We start from the raw sequence: 16,792 nt of genomic DNA on the forward strand, positions 1-16,792 counted from the left end.
ATATTTTGGGTTTAAAAGGTAAAAGCTCTATTTTAGCTCAAAAAGCTTTTCTCATATGCTTCTTGGGCATATTATTGTAATTTGAAGAGGTTCTGAAAATAGAGGCAATAAGACTGTTTCTGCTTACATGCTGTGAATTTCTCCCCATAAGATTTTTAAACTGAACTTGCTCAACAGGAGAGAACCGCCTTCTTTTTCAAAGACAGAGGAGGACTTGTTCAGCAAGAGGAAAAGGCAGCATAGCAGTCTCTGAAGGGGCACGTTGAGTGCACTTGTGATTGCTGCTCCTATCAATTGTTCTCCTCTCATCAGAAGATGCCAAAGAAACACAACATGTGCATGTCACAGGGAGAGTAAGTTTAAAGCAGAAGCTAACCTAACTGCTTGGAAAAAACATCTTCAAAAGAGAAGATCATTTGATTTATACGTTTTGTGGTCTGAAAATTCAAAAGGACCAGTGCTTAGCATAGCAGTATTTTCCTCAGTCTGCTGCAGGTAAAACTGAAAATAAGTTCCATTCTCCTTGAAACAAGGTTTCAGACTTACTTAAGCTTTGAGGCTAGGTTGGGGGTGAAGTGATAATAGAAACATAGGGAAATATTTTCTTCTATCATTCAAGGTTTCTATAATAATGCAAACTTTCAGCCCTTTAATAAAAGCAAAAGTTACTTGGGGCGCCTGGGTGGCGCAGTCGGTTAAGCGTCCGACTTCAGCCAGGTCACGATCTCGCGGTCCGTGGGTTCGAGCCCCGCGTCAGGCTCTGGGCTGATGGCTCAGAGCCTGGAGCCTGTTTCCGATTCTGTGTCTCCCTCTCTCTCTGCCCCTCCCCCGTTCATGCTCTGTCTCTCTCTGTCCCCCAAAAAATAAATAAACGTTGAAAAAAAAAAAAGCAAAAGTTACTTTACAAGAAATATACATTTTTGAATTGTAATCAGACTTCCAAGTCAAAAGTCTTTTATGTATTTGCTAAGTACTCTGCTAACACACTGATTCAGTTTGTGGGCTTTTGGGTGTGGGAGTAACTGAAAGGAGAAGATCAATTAGCTCCAACTGAGAATGTTTGCATACATGTATTTGTTATGGACTGAATGTTCCCTAAATTTCATTTGCTGAAATCTAATTCCTATGGTGATGCTATTTGTAGGTGACCTTAGTAGAAAAGTCAGAGAGCTACCTCCATCTCTGTCTGCCATGTGAGAACACAAGGAGAACTCAGAAGTCTACAGATAAAAAAAGAAGTCACCATGCTGACAACCTGATATCTGAGTCCCAGCCTCCACAACTTGAGAAGTACTTTCTGTTCGTAAGTCCTCCAGTCTATGGTATATGGATAGAGCAGCTAAAATTAAGATGCTTTATCCAGGAATTATTTGCATGGACTCTGCAGTGTGAAGAGCTGGCTGTGAATACATGAAGGGATAAAGGTTGCTGAAGAAGTTAGACAAATAAAATGACTAGACAGGACAATTTGAATGTGCAGTGCCTCTAGAAAGAAGTGACAAATGGCATCATAATGCAGTGCTTTGAACTACTCCAGAATATAAAATTAACCCTCAGAAAGTGTTCTGAATGTATAAAACTAACACTGGTATCAGAAGTAGTGGGTGATGGCAAACCTTACCCACTTCATCAAAATAGATTCTGGAGGAGACATGGAATAAAATGCAACAATCTTCTTAACAGCTTTGAGTTTATTATTATAAAAAAGTAAAAGAATTAATTCTTTATCTTTTGAGAACACTGTATGTAAAAGCACCAAGAGAAGAAACATTGTACATCCCGTTCCTATAAGAATAGGTTGTCCATGAGATTATAAGAATGAGAAGATTTATGTTCACCCAACACCACATCTGCTGACACCCATCTCACTTCTGATGCAGCAATGTCAGGTCACATTTTGCAAGCAGATCATCACACAACTTGTTAAAATGTACTCCACCCCTGCTGGGGATCAAACATTACCCACAACAGGGCATAAGTCTTAAGGAACTTAGTGAGTCCATCAACTGTAAAACATTTGTATTATAGGGATCTCAGAAGAAGAAGAGAGATAAAGTGGGCAGAATATTTGAAAAAAAAAAAAAGCTGAAGACTTTTGTAATATGGGGAAGGAAATAGATATCCAGCTTGGAGGCACAGAGATCCCCCACAAAAAATTCATCCCAGGGAAGTCCACAACCAAGCCCCATAGTAATTAAAATGGCAAAAAGTAGAGATGAAAGAAAGCAGTTACATACAAGAGAAACCCCATAAGGCTCTCAGTGGATTTTCAGCAGAAATTTTGCAGGCCAGAGGGAGTGGCATGATATATTCAAAGTGCTGAAAGGGAAAAATCTGCAGCCAAGAATACTCTATCCAGAAAGGCTATCATTAGGAATAGAAGGACATATAAATATTGTTTCTCAAAGAAAAACTAAACATTCATGACCACTAAACCACCCCTATAAGAAATATTAAAGGAGACTCTTTAGGTAAAATAAGACCATAAGTGAGAGTAGTAAAATTAAAAAAGAAAAAACATTAAAAATAAATATTTTGATAAAAATCAGGGGATTCGCAAAATAAAAAGATGTAAAATACGACACCATGTATCTAAAGCATGGCAGAAGAGGAATAAGAATGGTTTCAAATTTAAGCGACCACCTACTTCATATAGACTGCTATATACAGAAGATTTTGTATACAAACCTAACGGTAACCACATATCAAAAACCACTAATGCATATGCAAAAAAATAAGGAAAAGGAATCTATATCACTAAAGAAAGCCAACAAGCCATGAAAGAGAACAAGAAAGGATCAGAGAAAAACCACAAAACAAGTAAAAAATAGCAATAAATATTTATCAAGAATTACTTTGCATGAAAATGGACTAAATGCTCCCATCAAAAGGACAGAGGGTGACAGAATGGATAAGAAAACAAGACCCACCTATATGTTGCCTACATGAGACTCATGTCAGACTGAAAGTGAGGGGATGGAGAAAGATTTATAATGCAAACTGATGTCAAAAGAAATTTGGGGCAGTAATAGTTATATCAGACAAGATAGACTTTAAAACAAAGACTGTAACCTGAGGGAAAGAAGGACACTATATAATTATAAAGGGAACAATCTAAGAAGAAGCAATAATTGTAAATATTTATGCACCCAACATGATAGCACTCAAGTGCATGAAATAAACATAATGGCAATGATCGATAGTAATATAATAATAGTAGGGGACTTTAACACTCCACTTAACATGAATGGACAGATCATCCAAACAGAAAATCAACAAGGAAATAGTTTTGATTGGGCAAGATGGATTTAACAGACAAATACAGAACATTCCACCCTAAAACAGCAAAATAAACATTATTTTTAAGTGTACAAAGAATACATTAGGCCACAAAACAAGTCTCAACATATTTTTAAAAAGCTGAAGTCAGGGGGCACCTGGCTGGCTCAGTCGGTTGAGCATCTGACTTTGGCTCAGGTCATGATTTCGCGGTTCATGAGTACAAGCCCCACATTGGGATCTGTGCTGATGGCTCAGAGCCTGGAGCCTGCTTCAGATCCTGTCTCCCTCTCTCTCTCTCAAAAATAAACATTTAAAAAAATTTAAAATGTTGAAGTCATACCACGCATCTTTTCTGAACACAATCCTATGAAACTAGGAATCAAGCACAAGAAAAAAATCTGGACAGAGCAGAAAAAATACATGAAGATTTAATAACATGCTACTGAATGATGAATTCGTCAACCAAGAAATCAAAGAAGAAATAAAGACAAATGACAAACACAATGATCCAAATCTTTGGGATTCAGCAAAAATAGTTCTATGAAGTTCAGAGCAATATAGTACTACTCAAGAAGAGGGAAAAAAGCCAAAAACAAAACACCTAACCTTACACTTAAAGGAACTAGAAAAAGTAGAAAAAACAAAATCCTGCAAAAGGAAGGAAATAATAAAGATTACAGCAAAAATAAATGATATAGAAACAAAAAATAGAACAGATCAAGGAAACCAGGAGCTGGTTTTTTGAAAAGATCAGCAAAATGGATAAACTTCTAACAGACTCAGAGAGAGAGAAACCCAAATAAAATCACTAAAGAGAATAAATACAATACCAGAGAAATACAGTTCTAAGAGATTATGAAAAATTATATGCCAACAAATTGGCCACCTAGAATAAATTAATTCCTAAAAACATATACCCTACCAAAGTCAAAGCAGGGAGAAATAGAAAATTTGAACAGACCAATTACCAACATTGAAATTGAATCAGTAATCAAAAAGCTCCCAACAAAGACAGACCCTGGACCAGATGGTTTCATAGGCTAATTCTACCAAACATTTAAAGAAGGGTTAATACCTATTCTCAAACTATTCCAAAAAATAGAAGAGGAAGTAAAGCTTCCAAATTCATTCTACGAGGCACATATCACCCTGATGCCAAAACCAGATAAAAACACCACACACACAAAAAAGAGTACAGACCAGTATATCTGATGAACAAAGATGCAAAATTTCTCAACAAAATATTAGCAAACCAAATATAACAATGCATTTAAGAAAGTCATCCACTACAGTCAAGTGGAATTAATTCCCAGGATGCAAGAGTAGTTTAATATTTGCAAAACAATGTGACATATCACACCGATGAGAAAAAGGATAAACACGTATGATTATTTCAATTGATGCAGAAAAAGCATTTGACAAAGTACAACTTCCATTCAGATAAAAACCTTCTCCAAACCAGATCTAGAGGGAATATACCTCAACAGAATAAAGATGTTATATGAAAAACCCACACGGGGGCGCCTGGGTGGCGCAGTCGGTTAAGCGTCCGACTTCAGCCAGGTCACGATCTCGCGGTCTGTGACTTCGAGCCCCGCGTCAGGCTCTGGGCTGATGGCTCAGAGCCTGGAGACTGTTTCCGATTCTGTGTCTCCCTCTCTCTCTGCCCCTCCCCCGTTCATGCTCTGTCTCTCTCTGTCCCAAAAATAAATAAACGTTGAAAAAAAAAAATTTAAAATAAAAAAAAAAAAAAAAAAATGAAAAACCCACAGTGAACATCATACTTAATGGTGAAAAACTAAGAGCTTTTCTCCTAAGGTCAGGCACAAGACAAGGATGTTTATTCTCACCACTTTTATTCAACATAGTACTGGAAGTTCTAGCCACAGCAATGAGACAACAAAAAGAAACAAAAGGCATCCAAATTGGTAAAACTATCAGTATTTGCAGATGACAGGAAATTATACAGAAAACCCTAAAGACTCTACCAAAACACTACTAGAACCAATAATGAATTCAGTAAATTGCAGGATACAAAGTTAATGTACAGAAATTTGTTGCATTCTTATATAATAATGAAGCAGCAGAAGTGATATTAAGAAAATAATCCTATTCACAATTATACCAAAAATAAGTAAGACACCTAGGAATAAGCCTAACTAAAGAGGTGAAAGATCTGTACTATAAAACACTGTTGGAAGATATTCAAGATGAGACAAAGAGATAGAAAGATATTTCTTGCTCATGGACTAGAAGAACAAGTATTGTTACAATGTCTATGCTAGTCAAAGCCGTCTACACATTCAATGCAATCCCTATCAAAATACCAACAGCATTTTTTCACAGAACTAGAACAATCCTAAAATTTATATAGAACTACAAAGACCCCAAATAAACAAAACAACCTTGATAAAGAAGAACAAAGCTGGAGACATCACAATTCCAGATTTCAAGTCACGTTACAAAGCAGTACTAATTAAAATGGTATGGTACTGGAATAAGAACACATGGAATAGAATGAAACTGGGCCACTTTCTTTCACCATATACAATAATAAGGTCAAAATGAATGGAAGGCCTAAATGTGATACCTGAAACCTAAAAAATCCTTGAAGAGAGCACAGGCAGTAGTATCTCTGTCATCAGCTGTGGAAACATTTTCCTAAATCTGTCTCCTGGCACAAAGGAAATGAAGGAAAAAATTATTGGGACACCAAAATAAAAAGTTTCTTCACATTTAAGGAGATAATCAACAAAACTAAAAGGCAACCCATGGAATGGGAAAAAAATACTGGCAAATGACATAACTGATAAAAGGTTAATGTCTAAAATATATGAAGAACATATACAACTCAACACGCAAAAACTAAGTACTCCAATTAATAAATGGGCAGAACACATTAACAGATATTTCTCTACACACACAGAGTGGAATATTACTCAGCCACAAAAAATAATGAAATCTTGCCATTTGCAATAACATGGAAGGAGAATATTATGCTAAGTGAAGTCAGTCAGAGACAGACAAATACCATATGATTTCACTCATGTGTGGCATTTAAGAAACCAAGCAAATGAGCAAAGAAGAAAACAAAAACCACAACCCAAGAAATAGACTCTTGATTATAGAGAACAGTTTATTACCAGAGGGTGGGTGGATGGGGATTAAAGAGTATACTTTTCATGATCAAAAAAATGCTAATACAGACATAATGTTCTGTAACACAACAAAAAAAATGGTAAGCCACTTTAATGTTAGAAATCTAAACATATTTCATTTGGGAGCTACAAGGGGAAAATAAAAATATAACAGAATAGATATAGAGCAATGGCTTCCAATGAACTCTATTCATCTATCCCCTTGGCAGTCAAAGTTTGGTTGAAAACCAGTAGCATTGGATCACCAAAAAGCTTGTTAGAAATGCACAATCTTGTGTGCCTCGTTAGGTATGGAGATTCTACAATTTAACAAAATTCCCAAAGTGAAAAGCAAGCTTGATTTAATAATTTACATATAAATGTTAGCCTTTTCTCCATCCTTACCTAAGTTTTCTCCCTTCCCTCCTAATTTTTGGATCTCTTCATCTTTTTCACTTTGTGTGGTGGGTATTTTTTCTTCTTTTCATTGTACCTTGACATGTTTTGTTTTGTTTTCAATAATTTTTTGGCAATGCTTTCCTAAATGTATTCATGATATTCCTTCTGTCAAGAATGGTCGCCTGCCCAAAATGTTAGTATTGTAACTGGATAAAAATGTTATCTCATTGAAGACTGGGATAATTCACTTTTGCAACTCTCATCACAGTTTCCACAACATATCTTACATTAGCTGTATTTCTCTTAGACTTCAAATGAAATCAATAAAGGTCAACATGCTTTCACTAAGTCCTACCCAAATCTAGGCTGACACATAGCGTATAAAAAGTTTCAAAGGAGGCCTACCAAGCTCACCTTATTCCTGAATAAACTGCCCTTCCCCAATTGGGACACCAGGTGAAGTTTTTAAAAGAAGCCTATAGATATTCATGATCTGTTTAAGTAGCACTTCCTACCAATCCCCAACCCCATGACCTCAGTAACTGCCTGAGAGAAATCCCAAGGGGATGCTGTAAGGTTTTCCTTCTTCTGAAAGACCAATAAAACTCATCTCATGTTATCATACATTGCTGTACATCTTAGTCACTGCCAAAAATCCAAACCAGGAAGACCATCAAATCCACGGACAAATCTTAGATTACCTCCACACAACTCATCATTAACACCATTTCCCCTCTGGCTATGATTTCCCAACCACTATTCCCTTGTAATTTGTGTCCTCATATCTGTAAAATCTAGTCACCTTCCACCTCTTTTTTTAAAGCTTCTTTCATGTCATTTGCTCTCATCAAAACCAGTGGAAACAACCAATTGTTTGAAAAGTCAAAGAGGGAACAAAAAAAATACATAAAGACAAATGAAAATGAAAACACAATGATCCAAAATTTGGGGCACACAGTGAAAAAATTTTAAGAGGGAAATTTATAGTGAATACAAGCCTACCTCAAAAAATAAGAAAAATCTGAAATAATCTAATGTTAAAACTAAAGCAAAAAGAAAAAGAACAAAAAAACCCCAAAGTTAGAAAAAAGAAAATAATAACAATCAAAGCAGAAATAAATGAAATAGAGTAACAACAACAGCAACAAAACCAGGAAAGAGCAAATGGCAACAAAACCAGGAGCTTATTCTTTGAAAAGATAAGCAAAATTGATAAACCTTTAGCCAGATTCATCAAGAAAAAAAAAAAGACCCAAATAAATAAAATCAAAAATGAAAGAGAAATAGTAACAACTGACACCAAATAAATACAAAGGAATATAAGAGACTAATATGAAAACTCACATGCCAACAAATTCATTACTAGCAATGAAATTGAATCTGTAATAAAAAAAATTTCCCAACAAACAAAAGTTCAGGACCAGGTGAATTCTACCAAACATTTAAAGAATAGTTAATTCCTATTCTTCTCCAGTATTTCAAAAGATAGAAGAGGAAGGAAAGCTTCCAAATATGTTCTATAAGGCCAACATTACCCTGATGCAGAAAATAGAGAAACTAAAAAAATTAAAAACTACCAGCCAATAATTCTGATAAACATAAATGCAAAATCCCTCAACAAAATATTGGCAAACCATATTTAGCAATACATTACAAGGACCATTCACCACGATCAAGTGGGATTTATTCCAGGAATGCAAGGGTGGTTTAATATTCACAAATTAAACAATGTGATACGCACATTAAGAAAATGAAAGATAAAAACCAAATGACGATGTCAATAGCAGAAAAAGCATTCAACAAAGTTCAACATCTGTAGGACGGCTGACAATACTGACTCCATCTTTGGCCCTCCATTTTGTTCATTTCCACACAAGGACCCATTTCAAGGTTACATGTTCCAGGTCCCTTGGTGGTTAACATGTGTCCTGACCAGAATATCGGAAAGCTTGTTTTGATCTTTTTAAAAGTTGTTTAGATACACAGTAGCAATAACATTTTCTTCTCCACTGGCACCCTCTGACTTACAGATGGCACCATGAGATCTGTTAAATGTTAAACCTTTTATTTCACCCCAGTGACTTCTGCACATCCCCTCATTCTATGAAATCTGTGGACTAAGGCCTTAAATTTGTAGAGAATAGCTCTGCAGCTCCTGGATTTTCATCCCTCTGTCAGTAAGTTACCCTAAATAAAACTCTGTGTAAACTATATGAAGTTGACTGCTTAATTTTCCAGTCTTAAATTATCTTGTCAGTTGGTAGCATACTTTACTTTCCCTTCTCCAGTTTCTAACATACATCTGTTCATAATAAAAACTCTCAATAAAGCAGGTTTATAGAAAATATACCTTAACATAATAAGGGCCATACATGAAAAACCCACTTCTAAGATCACACTCAATGGTAAAAAACTGAAAGCTTTTCCTCTAACATCAGAAATAAGACATGGATGTCTACTCCTGCTACTTTTATTCAACACAGTACTAAAAGTCCTAGCTGCAGCAATCAGACAGAAAAGTTAAAAGACATCCAAATTGGTAAGGAACAAGTTAAATTATCACTATTTGTAGATGACAAGATACTACATATAGAAAATCCTACAGACTCCACCAAAAGACTATTAGAAGTTATAACTTAATCAGAAAAGTTGCAGGATATAAAATTAACATACAAAAATCTGTTGCATTTCTGTACACTAATAATGAAGTAGCACAAAGCTCAATTAAGAAAACCATCCCAATTATAATTGCACAAAAAAATACCTAGAAATAAACTAAGTAAGAAAAATACCTCTACTCTGAAAACAGTAAAACTTTAATGAACAACAATGAAGATAACACAAATGGAAGGATATACCATACTTATGAATTGGAACAATTAATTTTGTTAAGATATTAATGCTATCCAAAGCAATCTACAGATTCAATACAATCACGATGAAAATAGAAATATTTTTTACAGTTCTAGAATAATCCTAAAAATTATATGGAATCATAAAAAAACCTGAAAAGCCAAAGCAATCTTAAAAACAAGAACATAGTTGGATGTTATCATAAGCCCCAATATCAAAATATATTATAAATCTATATTAATCAAAACAGTATGGTACTGTCACACAAATAAACCCACAGATCAGAATTGACACATAGAACAGAACAGAGACCCAAGAAATAAATTCACCCTTAGTCAATTAATCTGTGACGGGGGAATCAAGAACTTACAATAGGAAAGAGACAGTCTTAAATAGTGTTTGGGAAACTGGACAGCTACATGCAATAGAGTGAATTTGGACCACTTATTATGTCATACACAAAATAAACTCAAAATGGATTAAAGACTGAAATTTGAGATCTAAAACATAAAACTTCTAGAAGAAAACAGAGGCACTCATCTCTTTGACACTGTCCTTAGCAACATTTTTCTAGATATGTCTCCTAAGGCAAGGGGAACAAAAGCAAAAATAAACTATTGGGACTAAACCAAAATGAAAAGTTTTTCACAGAAACCACCAACAACATGAAATGCAACCTACTAAATGGGAGAGGAATATATCATTTTCAAGTATTTCTAAGGGGTTAATATCCAAATTAAATAAAGAATTTGTAAAACTCAACCCTCAAAAATAGTCTGATTTTAAAATGGCAGAGGACCTGAATAGACATTTTTTACAGAGAAGACGTAAAGATGACCAACAAACGCATGAAAAGATGCTCAACATCACTAATCATCAGGGAAAGACAAATCAAAGCCACAATGAGAGACTGATTACCTTATATCTGTCAGAATGGCTAATATCAAAAAGACAAAAAATAGGGGCACCTGGCTCCTCAGTCAGTAGTGCATGTGACTCTTTATGTTGGGGTCATGAGTTAGATCCCCACACTCGGTGCAGAGATTATTTACTTACATACATACAAACATAGACAGATAGATAGAAAATAGCAAGTGTTGGTGAGGATGTGAAGAAAAAGGGATGCTTGTGCATAGTTGGTGGGAATATAAATTGGGATCATGTGGGGAATACCACACTATCTACTAGTTCCACTACTGGGTATTTACCCAAAGGAAATGAAAACACTAAATTAAACAAGGATATTTACTGCAGCATTATTTGTAATAAACAAGATGTGGAAGCAACTTAAGTATCTACTGATAGATAAATGGTTATGAAAGTGTGTGTATATGTATGTATGCATATATATGTATATGTATAACATACCCACAATGGAATATTAGTCAGCAATAAAAAAAGAATGAAAGCTTGCCACTTGCAACAACATGGATGGATCTAGAGGGTTGATGCTAAGTGAAATAAATCAGATAAAGACAAATGACATTGGATTTCACTTATATGTGGAATCTTAAAAAGAAAACAAAGAAACAAAAATGTAGAAACAGACCCACTAATACAAAGAACAAATTAGCGGTTGACAGACTGGAAGGAGGTGGAGGAATGAGCAAAATGTGTGCAGAGGCATGGGGGGTACAGACTTCCAGTTATGGAATGAGTAAATCACAGGGTTGAAAGGTACAGCAAAGGGGAATATAGTTAATGGTATTGTAACAGCAAGTGGTATCTGCACATATTGTGAACAGACTAAGGTAAACAGTTGTTGAAATCTATGTTATACACCTGAAACTAATGTAACATTGTATATCAATTATACCTCAATAAAGAAACTGTTAAGTTCTGCATGTAAAATATCTTGAACTAAATAAAAATAAAAATATTTTTTCAAAATTCATAGGCAATATGAAAGCAATGCCTAGAGGGTGCTGGTAGCAATAAATACATAACATTTAAAGAGAAGTAGAGCTAAATTTAATACTAGCTTTTGCCATATAAAACTGGAGATGAGCAAATAAACCTCAACCATACATAAGAAAAAAATGCAAATTAGAACAGAAACCATTAGAACATAAACCAATGAAAACAAAAGAGAATATCAACTAAACCAAAAGTTCTTTGGGAGGCAAAAAAGAATAAGATTATAAATACGTAGCTACACTAATGAAAAGAATAAAATTTGCTACTGTCAGAAATCAAAGAGTTCATGACTACTGACAGCATGGAAATTAGAAAGGCAATAAAGAGGAATAGTGCAAAGAGCTCTATTCCAACAAGTTTGATATATTATATGAAATTCCCTGAAATACAAACTACCTAAACTCACCTACGGAAAACAAATTTAATGGTTTTATATCTATTGAAGAAATTAAATCAATAATTGATAAACTTTAGGGAGGGAGGGAAGAAGGGAGGGAGGAACTAGGTCCAGCTAAGTTTATTGATGGTTTCAACCAAATACCTAAAAAACAGTACCTATTTCCATAATCTGCTTCATAACTGGAGAGAAGAGTAAACACTTCAAAACTCATTCAGTAACTCCACATTTACTCTAAGAGCAAACAAGGACATTTTGAAGAAAAGGAAAATTACATAGCAGCATCTTTGATGAGTATAGACATGAAAATTCTCAACAAATTATTAGCATAGTAAATCCAGCAATGTATAAAAAGCAATACCCATGACAAAGTGGGATTTATTTCAGATGCGTAAGAGTGGTCCAGCATTCAAAAAACAATGTAATCCACATCAACAGACTAAAGAAGAAAAATGACAATCATACCAAAAGAAGCGGAAAAAGCATCTATTGGACAAACTTTGATATCCGTTCATAATATAAGAAAAAAACCTCACAAAACTAGGAATAGAGAACAACTGCTTAAACTTGATAAAACATCACAAAATACCTACACTTACCATAACACTTAATGATGAGAAACTGGATTTTCCCCAGTAAGATTGGAAATAAGGTAAGAATATCCTTTATCACCAATCCTATTCAAAATTTTACTGAAAGCCTGAGCTCATACACTAAGGTAAGAAAAACAATAAAATTATACAAACTGAAAATGGAGATATAAAATTGTTTTTATTTAAAGACGGAATAATGGTCTAGGTAAAAACCCCAAAGAATTGAGAAAATAATTAATGGAACTAATAAATGAGTATGGGATGGTCATAGGATAAAAGATCAATATGCAAAAATAGATTACTTTCCTGTGTCAGCAATAAACAACTGGAATTTGACATTTAAAAATCACTATTACAGTAGCACTGATAAAATGAAATACTTAGTACACATCTAACAAAGTATGAACAATGTCTGTGGAAGAGTACAAAACATTGATGAAAGAGATTTCAGATCTAAATAAGTAATTTATCTCATATTTATGTAATGGAATATTCAGTAATGTTAAGATACCATTTTTTCTTCATTTCATCTACAGATTCTCCAATACATACTCAGTCAAAATTCTAGGAAGCTGTTGTATAGCTATCAACAAATTATCAGTTTTTATGGAAAGAAAATGACCTAGAGTAGAAAACACAACACTGAAGATGTTCGAAGATTCACAGAACACAATTTTTAAATACTCACTATAAAGCTATGCTAATCAATCCAGTGTGATTTTGGCTACAGAAGAGATCAATGGAATAAAAGAACTATCTCAGTTAAAGACCCATGCAAATATAATCAACTATTTTGACAAAGGAGCAAAAGCAATTAACTGAAGAAAGAATTGTCTTTCATAAAACTGAAGAGTGACATCACCAAGATGGTGATGTAAATTATTCCTGATTTTGCTCCATCTCACAAGAACAAAAACCAACAACTATTCAAGAACAAAACACCACAAGGACAATCCTAGAACATGGCATGAGGCTGAAGACACAGCTCTGCACCATAAAAACCAAGACAAACCGCATTAGAAGGGTAAGAGAAGAGGCCAGAGGTTGACCCCATTGCCCCTCCCCCCAGGCCAGTGCCGCACCACATGGAAAGATCTCCCCTGAGCCTCCAGTTCCTCAAGAGGGAAAAAAGAGCCAGAAAGGACAACCACCCTGAGCATTGTGACTCAGTTCATAGAAGCCCCTACTCTAATTTCACATCACAGGGTTTGCAGGGAAATCTTTGGGCTCAACCATTGGGAATCTGACTGATAGAGCAGGGGGAAGTGCTTGCAACAACTTGCACAGGACCTTGGCAGACCAAATCCATACCTATAGTGCCCAAGTAGTAATCTCAACCATTGGCTTTGCTAATATGCAAAACCAAATAGCACACTGTGGGGCTCCTGGGTGGCTCAGTTGGTTAAGCATCTGACTTCGGCTCAGGTCATGATCTCGAGGTTCATGAGTCAAGCCCCGGGTCAGGCTTTGGGTTGACAACCCAGAGCCTGGAGCCTGCTATAGGTTCTGTGTCTGCCTCTATCCCTGTTCTTCCCCTGTTCACACTCTGTCTCTGATTCTCTTTCTCTCTCTCCCTCTCTCAAAAATAAAGTTAAAAAAAAAGCCAAATAGCACATTCTGATTAGGGAGAGTTGCAGGGTACACATCTGCCAGATTTGGATCTTCAAAGGTCCTAGGGCCTGGTTTGCCCTCACCCAGGCAAGTAGTTGAATCACAGCCCTACCTCCTGTGGAATGTCTCCCACCAGATGGGCTTGTGACAACTGGAAGCAGTGTGACCCAGGGGTGCTTGAGCAGAGAAGCAAGCAAGCAAAGCTGATCATCCCCAGAGCAAATCCAATGCCAGATGTGTGGTACTCCCCTTCTTTAATAGACCAAAGGGATTAATTCATAGCCAAGGATAAGGGTATCTCCCAGCATTTCCCAACCAGAAAGCCTGCTTGAGAGTGGTCTGGAGCAGCCACTCCTCCCATACAGGCAAGAATTTGGATCACAGCTGACCCAACCTGAGAGTGTTTTCTGGACTCATATGACTAGAAGGGTTGGCAACAACTCCTGGAAGTTGTGCTGATCAGCAGCACTTGAGCAGAGATGTAGGTGGGCAGAGTAAATAGTTTGCAGAACAAACCATATTGCCCTATTTGGTCACAAAACTTGGGGTGCAGGTAGCTTGAGTTAAGACAACAAAGAACTTTATCAGCCTTAAAGCTACTTCTCCCACTGTGCCTTGGCAAGAAATCTAATTCACTTCCCTGCTCATTGCTGAATATACCCTTTAACCTGTCCAACTGGGGAACCTAACCAGAGCACAAGGGTAGCAATGCAACAGCCCTATGTATGGTGACACCTGAACAGCACAGGCCATGGCTTCCCCTGTCTATAGAGTAAAACCAGTGGCCTTACCCGATCAGAGAATCCAGTGTATAGTCTGTCCAGATTTGGGGCCTCAAATAAGCTGTATAGTCCTTGGGTCTCATCCTGATGCTCTGCCTGGTCAGAAAACCTAATTCATAGCCCCATATACTACTGAATATAATATCCGATTCTGACTATCTAATAAGCCTAATCAGAGAATCCAGTCAACCATGCAGCCCACACTACAGCTTCACTTGGATAGAAACCAAGCCAGCAGTCCTATCTGCTGTTCTCAGGCAGGGGCACAACCCCCATTCCATCCTCAAAGTTCAGATAGTTGCCTTGCCCAAAAATAGACCGTGATAGCAGTCTCTATCTTCCCAAGAACATCACCAGCAGATACACTTGGAACCCCAAACTGAGCTGAATGGTAAATAACTGTTTCTGCCTGAGCAGACCTCTATTACTCAATTACTCAAATACACAGATACTAATGTAAGAAATACAAAATACTGGGGCGCCTGGGTGGCGCAGTCGGTTAAGCGTCCGACTTCAGCCAGGTCACGATCTCGCGGTCCGTGAGTTCGAGCCCCGTCAGACTCTGGGCTGATGGCTCAGAGCCTGGAGCCTGTTTCCGATTCTGTGTCTCTCTCTCTCTCTGACCCTCCCCCGTTCATGCTCTGTCTCTCTCTGTCCCAAAAATAAATAAACGTTGAAAAAAAAATTTTTTTTAAATAAAAAAATAAAATACAAAATATTGAAAAGTGATAACACCAAAGAAAACTAATAAAGCTCCAATAACTAACCCTAACTAGTGTAGATCTATAAAGTGTTAGACAAATAATTCAAAAGAATCCAATCAAGGGGCACCTGGGTGGCTCAGTGGGTTAAGTATCCGATTCTTGATTTCAGCTCAGGTCATGATCTCGCAGTTCACGGACTCATGAACCACATCATGCTCTGCACAGACGGCAGATTCTCTTTATCCCTCTCTCTGCCCTCCCCCACTCATTGTCTATTTCTCTCTCAAAATAAGTAAATAAATATTAAAAAACTAAAAACGAAGAATCCACTTAAGGAAGTTTAATTAATGATAAGAACATGCAGACATACAACAAAATTAGGAAAATAGTATATAAACAAAGCAGGAAGTTCAATGAGGAAATATATCACCATCAAAAAACAAACAGGAATTGTAGAGTAGAAAATAAATGAAGAATGAATTCCATAAAAAGTTTCAAAAGTAGACACAACCATGCAGAAAAAAATAATCTGTGACTTGAAGGATAGGACATTGGAAATTGGAGGAGCAAAAAAAAAAAAAAAAAAAAAAAAAGAAAGAAAGAAAAAGAGTGAAGAAAGCCTATAGGAATGATGAGATACAATGAAAGAAAATATTATTCTTATTATAGGAATTGTAGAAGGGAAAGGGAAAGAGACACCAAGGATATTTTTTAAAAATAATAATAATGGCTGAAAACTTCCTGAACCTAGGGAGAGAAATGGACCTTCACATTCATAAGGCCCAAAAGATCCCAAATAAGTTGAAATTGAATATGGCTACACTGACACATTATAATTAAATTGCCAAAAGGCAAAGGCAAAGAATTTTAAGAGCAGCAGGAGAAGAGAGAGAAGTTACACACAAGGAAATCTCCACCAATTAAAATTATTGGTGGATTTCTCAATAGAATTTTTTTAGACCAGGAGAAAATGGGATAATACATTCAAAATACTGAAAGAAAGTAACTGTCAACTAACAACTCTATATCCAGCACTAATATCCTTCAGAAATTAAGGAGTGATAAAGACTTTCCCAAAAAGGAAAAACTGAAAGGATTTATTACCACCAGATCTGCC

At 36.1% G+C, this 16,792-nt stretch overlaps 1 long non-coding RNA gene across 2 annotated transcripts in view; it reads left to right on the plus strand.

Annotated features, from left to right (window-relative positions):
- LOC123606416 overlaps nucleotides 1-14,018 on the plus strand; it is a 44,958-nt gene extending 30,940 nt beyond the window's left edge. Inside the window, exons 3-5 of one of the 2 annotated variants that reach the window (XR_006716274.1) lie at nucleotides 181-495; nucleotides 1,145-1,303; nucleotides 13,115-14,018. This is a non-coding gene — a long non-coding RNA (uncharacterized LOC123606416). Of the gene's footprint in view, nucleotides 1-180; nucleotides 496-1,144; nucleotides 1,683-13,114 lie in introns of those variants that run through there. The other variant, XR_006716273.1, reaches the window with a different exon arrangement.
- The last annotated feature ends 2,774 nt before the right edge of the window (nucleotides 14,019-16,792 follow it).

This window comes from Leopardus geoffroyi, chromosome A2, assembly GCF_018350155.1.
Source record: "Leopardus geoffroyi isolate Oge1 chromosome A2, O.geoffroyi_Oge1_pat1.0, whole genome shotgun sequence".
NCBI classification, from domain to species: Eukaryota; Metazoa; Chordata; class Mammalia; order Carnivora; family Felidae; genus Leopardus; species Leopardus geoffroyi.